At 40.2% G+C, this 8,163-nt stretch overlaps 1 long non-coding RNA gene across 1 annotated transcript; it reads left to right on the forward strand.

Moving 5' to 3' along the window:
• The first annotated feature begins 4,304 nt into the window (after positions 1 to 4,304).
• On the forward strand, positions 4,305 to 8,079 carry LOC114444844 (uncharacterized). The gene is made up of 2 exons (XR_003671590.1): positions 4,305 to 4,743; positions 6,018 to 8,079. It is a non-coding gene; the product is annotated as an uncharacterized LOC114444844 (long non-coding RNA).
• The last annotated feature ends 84 nt before the right edge of the window (positions 8,080 to 8,163 follow it).

The raw sequence follows: 8,163 nt of genomic DNA on the forward strand, positions 1-8,163 counted from the left end.
CTCAGGTAAGGGTCAGAATTTCTGCTGAGTAAACCTCAGACACCTGGGTCTTATTTTTTAATCGAGTGAAATATTCACTCTCCATTTCATTGCTGAACTTATTTATTATTCATAAATATCAAATACAATCTTCCCTATTGTCATGCATGGTGGTGGTATCATCATGCTGGTGTTCAGCCTAGGCACAGAGACCAGAGTTATGTGAAGTATGAAGATACAGAGTTGCTGTTAAAAATGCCAACTCTAATCTATGCAGATTATCAGTCCGATTTTTCACAGGTCTCTAAAGCTTCACATACCTCGATGTGACCCATCTGAGTTTGGTCATACCCACACAAATCCATAACCCTCCCTGATTTGCTGTAAACAGGTTATCTAATATGACAATTATTATTTAAAAGCGTTACGGGTCAGTACTGGCCAACAATGCAGTACAAAAGTGCAAAAGGTGCACTACAAACAAAGTTCTGCTTAAAGGGACAGTTCACCCCAAAATCAAACAAACATTCTTCCTGTGACGTCTATGTTTCAATAGAATCCTACAGAAATCCCAGGTGTGCAGATGTTTGCAGTTAGCAAGGCTAACTTCTTCTGCTGCTAAATGTGTGTGCACAACCCTCTATACAAGCCATTCCCATTATATAACTTTGTATTAGAGTAAAGATGCAAATAATGATTTTATTCATTTTTGAAGTACTTTAAGAGAATGAAGAACATACTCAATAACGAAATATGCTTTTATTTGTTCTTATTTGGATACTCATTGACTTCTGTAATAATAGAAACTATGTTTTTTACATTTACCTGAATTTTAAATTCTCTGTTTTTTTTAGTATTGTCTATAGTGCAGGCGAATTAGTGTAATACATCATATTTGATGTTGCAGTGGAGGGAGAGAGATTATTATTACTTCTTAGCTCTCTGCCATATATAAGGAGGTTTTATCCAAAGCATGGAAGCTGATGATGTCAGTTACTTAATTAATACCTTAAAATAGCAATTAATTCCCTATAGTATATTACATATACAATACTGTTGGTTAGTGTGAATCAAAATTACTGCTATACTTGTGCTGCACTTATGACTCAATCTGTTCAATGTTAATTTGTGTACATTTAAATCTGTTTGTTGCTCCTGGGTGCAGTTGTTTTTAGAAACGCTAAAGCCAAAACTTTGGCTCAAATAGAAGCCTCCTAACAGATCCATGTTTCTTACATAAACAGTAGAGTAATAACAGTTTTTGTGATGTGAAGATCAAATGTAAACTAAAGCAGACATGACCTCGGGCGTGGAGGAGCGCGGGGGTGGTGGGGGAGTGCAGCCCTACCAGGAAGCAGCTGCTGGACTTTATGTACATAACATTTTGCCTGAAGCAGCAACTGAAACATTTTCACTAAGAGCTCCAAATGTTTCATGTCAGGTTTTATAGGTGTTTCACAGAACTGGGAGTCAAAGTCCATCATTGAAAATGAAGTCCTCAGGTGTCCTCAATAAACACACATCAAGCAAGCCTTTCAGGATTCACTCAGCTCAGCACACACTGTTGAGCAACAGAACAGTTCAGCCGTGACATGCTCTTAGCCTTTGTTTTTTTACCTCTTATATGTGTGATGATAGCAGCTTGTTCTGGGACAAACCTGCTCGAACTCGTACTAAGGTACTCTTTCAGGAACGCCACAATGATTGATATGATTATTGGTCTGTTTGTATAGAAATCAATTTTATACCCATTTAAGTTTGAAGCTTTTTTTATTTTGTATAGCAACAGTTTATGCATATGAAAATAAATCTAAATTTAAAAAAAAGTACAAAAATATTGGGATTACCATCCATTCAACATTCATCGTGTTCACCAAGCAAAAGCCCGTCACAGCACACAAACTGAAATGCAAACCAGACCATCTAGCAAACAGCCTCACTGAGTACAAGAAAAGGATCATTTTTACAGGCAGGACACAGATTACTACTGCTGAAGGGCTCTTCATAGAACATTGTAGCACATTTCAGAGCTCACTGGATAATCCCTCCTAAAGTAGTCCTCCTCCACAGGACAGGCATATGGATAGTCTGTCGGGTTGTTGTAAGATGCATTTTCAGGGGCAGTGAAGCTCTCCTGCTGGCTAGGCCAACAGTGCGGCAGACAGTAACAGTCCTGTGGGTTACAGTGCTGGTAGTGGAAGTATTCCGAGGCAAGGCCACGGTAGCTGGGCTCTATCCTGGTGGGCGAGTCATAACAAGAGGAAGAGGAGGAGGAGAAGGAGTCCTGTGGTGAGTAACTGTTGTGATCCATGGAGTTGCAAAGCGTTGGGGATGCCGACGAGGAGCAGGGAGCCTGAAAGAGAGGAAGGCGTTAGGATGGTGAGGATTACTTCAGGAGTGGGCTGCAGAGGTGTCATGTGATTGGCGTCAAACTGAAACTGGGCCCAAGTGGTTCACCTGGGACACCTGTGAGTGGTGTTTATTTATTGTGCACTAGACTAAGCTTACAATTTTTTTTTCTCAGAAATATGTTAGGTACCATCAAATACTTTGTTTCAGACATTATTTTGTTCTGAATACAAACTATCCCCTTTAATGCACCTGCAGACCACAGGTATATTTACTACATGCAGAATTCAAGCTCCACACAGGTTTATGGCAAAGAGAACCAACAGTGCCAAAGCCCTATTGCAAAACCACCACAAAAATGTAGTTGACTCAGGGTAAAGAAAAAAAACTTTTAACTTATATGACAGTAAGTTATAGCGTTATTTAGGATTTTAACGTTTGGCCCCATTTACTGTATATCAAACACAAATATTTTTTTCTATAGCTTTTTATTTAATCACAAAAGTATATTATATTTATACCGAATACACAAATAGACTAGATTGAAATATTTCTGCATATAACATTGAAGAAATTCGGAAGCAAAACAAACAAACAAAGGAAAAAGACTTTTAGACTGTGATCAGTGTGAGTGGGCAGAACTTACCATTCCATTGCCATAAAAGTCTGCATCAGAAGAGAGCCCGTGGCACCAAGGCAGCGGGGAGGTGGGATGGAGAGGCAGGGAGGTGTTGTAGCTGGTGCTTGCGCAGGGGTTGTTGTTGTTGCTGTAGCCGTTGCCGGGCAACATAACGTCCCCAAACTGCGGCTGGATGTCGTTAAACATGATCTCTTGCATCTGGATGCTGCACGAGCTGTCAGGGACAGGGAACGCGCGCGTGTGAGTTGGAGAAATAGCTGAAGGAGGATCCACGGGGCGACCTGATGGAGCAAAAAAAAAAATAATTAAAATGTGAGGAGAAAAAAAGCCTTCCTGCTGGCGCTTTGAGAGACGCTGCGAGTAGTCCCTGCGTGGCAGCAGACCACAGGGAGACATTTAAATACATATACGTTCGGAGAGTGATGTCATGACACCATCAGCCAACACATTTGAATGTAGCTTACGTTTATAAGTACGGGGGCAACTCTTTAGGCAGGGAGCTGTCAATAACTGACTAGTATTGCATTCCAAGTATACTTTGTGAGGTGGTCATAACAAAGGCGCTTTGTGAGTATTTTACTGGGGTTAATATTCCTTTGTTATTTGAATTATCTATTGGTTGCAGCCAGTGCGGATTTCGATAGATTCGCCGCTGTTTTAGACCACTGCATGCACATTTACATTTAGATTGTGTGTCTTCAGTGAATGTCTGAATAGATTTAAATGGTCTAAGTTTAAAAGGCTTTATTTAAGCATTATACACAAGGTTTCAAATGAAGCTGCTGTGTATGAACTTACTTGGAAAAGTAGACGCGCAAAGCTCCTGCAGTTCCAGACAAGCCTGGGATATCTGTGGATAAGGAGGTGAAGGAGTGGGGAGGAAAGTGGAGATTATTAGACTTGTTTCACAGCATTGTGTTTTCGAAATAAGGCATTGTTTTTCTGATATTGCTTTTTCTCTTTGGAATTTCACGTGCATACGTGTGTGTGTGTACATGCTTAATGGCTTTATGTACGCTGGGCAGTCAGGGTTTTTTTTTTGCTTTACTTGGTAAGTGTTTCTTGTCTCAATAGGAGGAGGTCAGAGGAGGGATGAAGTGTTTACCGTTTTCACTTTCTTGCGGTTGGCCTCCCGAGCTCTGTGCCTCTGTAGCAGCTCTTTAACCGTGGTCTTCACTCGGACGCCCTGGTACACCCTCGGCTTATCTGCATGGAGAGAACAGCGTGCCAGTTTAGTAAACACCCTCTATTGAAGCAGACAATAGCCCCACCCCACCCCGCCCCCCACCTTCAGTGTAATCTCAGTTTTTTTCATTTTGAATTAAATAAATAAAATGTTTCCAACAACACTAAAAGGGCATATTTATGAAGTGTAGTTATATACACTATGTTGTTATATACACTAATAAACACTTGTTTATTGAATGAATGTTATACGTTGCCGTATAAAGTTTTAGTAACACGTATATACTTTTACAATAAGACATAAACTCTCATTTCAACTCCACGTTGCGCTCAAATGTCCCAAATTGTGTCCAAATTCGCGATGCGTAAAAGCGCATTACCATCGCTTGCTGTGTGTGGCTCCGGTACTTTTTTGACTGATTGTCCCGACCTCTGAGCCTCCCGGGGTCCCCTCTTTACGGCAGTACGCGACTTGGCGTTACCTAATAGCCGCCAGCAGACCTTTTCTCTGTATTATGTGAGTAATCCTCACTCCTGAGCCACCCCGCCCAGACCAGGAACAAAAGAAAAGCTGCAGAATTCGCGCTAAAGTAAGTACATTTCTAACCACTAAACATCGTAGATTTCGATCAAATGTTGAAATCAAACTAATTTCAGTGATGTGATAAGTGTGAGAGGGTTTGGTAACGTTGGATGAAGCCGATCTGTGACATCGCGTAAAGCGCGCAAACAAAGACCGAAAAAAAGTCTGCAAAGCAACCAGGGACTGAAACGTAAAAGTTTACCAAGTAAACGCGATTAATGTACTGATCTGCATTGCGTTTGTGTGTCAGAGTTGATTGCAAAGTAAAGTTTGCTTCGGTAAAGGCACCGCAATATCTATCCATGAAAACAGTGTTTTCTTTACGCGTTTCAGCCCACCGTGTTATTGAACACTGAGCCTTCAACTTAAGCGGAGATTGTGTTTCAGTCGAAGCCGATTGTTTTTGTTTTATGGAAATTTTTCGGAGCAATTTTGTCCCGGAGATGTTTGCAGCTAAAAACCCCAAGCTCTAATCCAATCTGTGGTTCTTTATTCAAATCACCTCTGCTCCCCCCAGCCCGAGAAAGTGACAGTGAAAAGCAATGACGTTTATACATATAATAATTAGCAGCATTTTTCCTATATAGACTAAAACAAAAAGCTTGATTAAGGAACAGAAAAAGAACGCCTTGTATAGGTGTGCGTAATTTTAGGCCTAAAGGCGTAAATTAAAGCACTCAGGAGTGGCGAGCTTTGTGGAAAAAGGCGATTTGATAAGAGATGAAGCATCCGCAGTGAAACCTCATCTGATAAATATTCATACGGCTAAATGCTTCTTTATGATTTGTCTTAAATGTGGCAAATAGTGGGCTAAAATTACAGACACATCCCACACTAACACCCATACGCCCTGTTACGCACAGGCAGTCCGGGGAGAGAGGCTTTACGGCTCAATTCGTACTTCCAGTAGTAATGCATCTAATCAAAAATGTCTTCGAAAAAGAACATCTATATATGCAGAGGTGTATCAGCACACGGTGCCTCTAAGTATTAAACACAGCCTGTAGTAAAGCCGAAAAAGTCGGTAAAGCTTATAGGAGGTTTGAATGGAGAAATCCGACTGCCCAGAGCAATCCTTCATGTAAGCAGGTGGCAATAAACTGCAATGATTTTTCACTTAGTGTTTAAATGTAACTGTTGGTTGTCTTTTTTTCATTTAAACATAAAAAGAAGTAAACATCTAAACAACAAAACTGGGCATTTTACCTGACTTTGCTGTGTCCCTAATTTTGCCACTAAACATTTATTAAAAGAAAAACTTTTCTCTTTCTTTTCTAACAGGGAAATGCTACAAAAAGATTTCCTGATGAAAAACCAAGATGAAACTCACCAGACATGATGGCTGAGATGAGGAGAGGATCCTTGGAGAAGACCTGTAGGACTCCACAACGTCCTTTTCTGCCTCAGCAAAATGGCCAAGAACGAAATTTGTGCAAAATTATCCAAAAATCTCAACACAAATGTCTTATAGCAGGGTCAGGGCATACAACAATATTGTAATATAGCTGGGGACATATTAGTTTGAGATTTTCTCCCTCCATGCCTACTATTTAAAACCCCTAGAACTCAATGATTTGACAATGATTTGATTGCGCGTTACTTTCAATTTGAATATTCAGAGGCAACCGGCTAAAATCAATTTTTCAATAAAATCCTTACGCATGGACATAATATAAGGTTGGCTTTAATGTAATATAATACTATTTTACACTTAGACCGAAAAAAACATACTTTTATTAATTTTATCCTGCTTTTGTAGTATCAGAGCATCACACCCCCTCATTAGGCACTGCAGCCCTGGATGCTTTTGTGCGCAACTTTACCACCGAATTTCGCCTCATATTTGCGATCACGCACTCACTTAGGTCCTTCTGCAAGGTATCGACGAATCCAAAGATATTTTTAAGATTTATTTCAAGGAAATAACACATAAAAGTCAAGGGAAGGTGGGCGTGGCAAATGGCAGCAGCCATCTTTGCCATCGCAGGCCTTAACTCTCCAGCAAGTTGTCCCACTGCTCTCACCTGCTGCAGGCTCCAGGGAGCAGACTCAGCAGCTCTGTGCGTTTACAAGTTATCTATTATATTTTTATTTTCAAAAGATGAATTTAATTTGACAAAAATATATATTTTTTTTCTTGATGAGGAAGATGTGCAGCTTGGCAGGATGTCCTAATGCTTATCTCAGCTGTTTCAATCCAGCTACAAATCCTGACACTTATCCCTCGCTACAGTTCAAACAAATTTAAAACTATTACTTCAATCATATAAAAAAAACATCTATTAAAGCTGCATTTAACTATTTCTGGTCATCAAATTCTAAGAAAGCAAGTTCTAATAACAACTGCAGGCCTTCGTTAATGTAACTGAATTCTCTGCTGCGCGTATTAATTATCATTAAAGTAAATAATTACAAGAAAAAATATTTAGATTATAATTATTGCCAAATTTACATTTTATATTAAGTTTGGTGTCACACAAATGTATGCACACATCTATTCTATAAAACTTTAAAATAAGTTCATTATTACTGTCATTGTCAACATTTGAATTATTATAAGAGAAGCTACTTAGTTAAGTCGTTTTTATTTGCTGCAGTGATATTAGTATAAGAAGCAACGTGTCCCCAGTCCAAACAGAGCATGGAGAGAACAGGGGTTAAACAAATAACATCTCAGGTCACTATGAATCGCCCTTCAAAACAAACTCCTCTCTCCTCGTGTTTAGCACTTTTCACAAAGGCTCCTCTTTACTCCACTCCACTCTTCATCCCCGTTCTCTGCTCCCCACCACCCAGAGTCGTGGGCTTCTTGGTCTCCTCACAGAACAGCTCCTCTGCTGCTGCATCGGCGGCACAGCGGCTCCATCTAGTGGACAAATTTCAGCATGAGCTAACAGCAGGCTGTTGATGGCCGTACTGGCTGCCCAAGCACTAAATGATCTAGAGCTGAACTATGTATTCACGACTACATTATTTCCGCTATTATTTTTACCTCTGCCCTCACTGAAACTGTTCCGCCTACTTTGAAAATCTAACCCAAACAGCGCTGGCACATTTTGTCAGGGTTGCTATTCCTTAACACAGATACACAACTATGCATATAAGGCATGAGGGCGTGGGTAACGAATTAAAACGTTTGATAATATGACAATATGAAGAAATGATGATTAAACCAAGTAGGGCTTGTAAAGCATTTGTTAACAGCATTGTTCCTTTGTAATGTGGTTGGGACTTGCCCAGTGGTACAGTAAAAAAAAAAAACATTTGCTGTAAACCTATTTCGTGTACGAAATACGGGGACACCGTACACGATTTTGTTTTGCCTGATTTTACCCACGACTCCCTGTCGGGCAAAGTCCGCAGCAGTCTGACTGCACACGACAGTTGTGTAGTCTGAAGGGAGCAGACCCGACCTCAGTCACAGCCA

This window comes from Parambassis ranga, chromosome 13 (assembly GCF_900634625.1).
Source record: "Parambassis ranga chromosome 13, fParRan2.1, whole genome shotgun sequence".
NCBI classification, from domain to species: domain Eukaryota; kingdom Metazoa; phylum Chordata; class Actinopteri; family Ambassidae; genus Parambassis; species Parambassis ranga.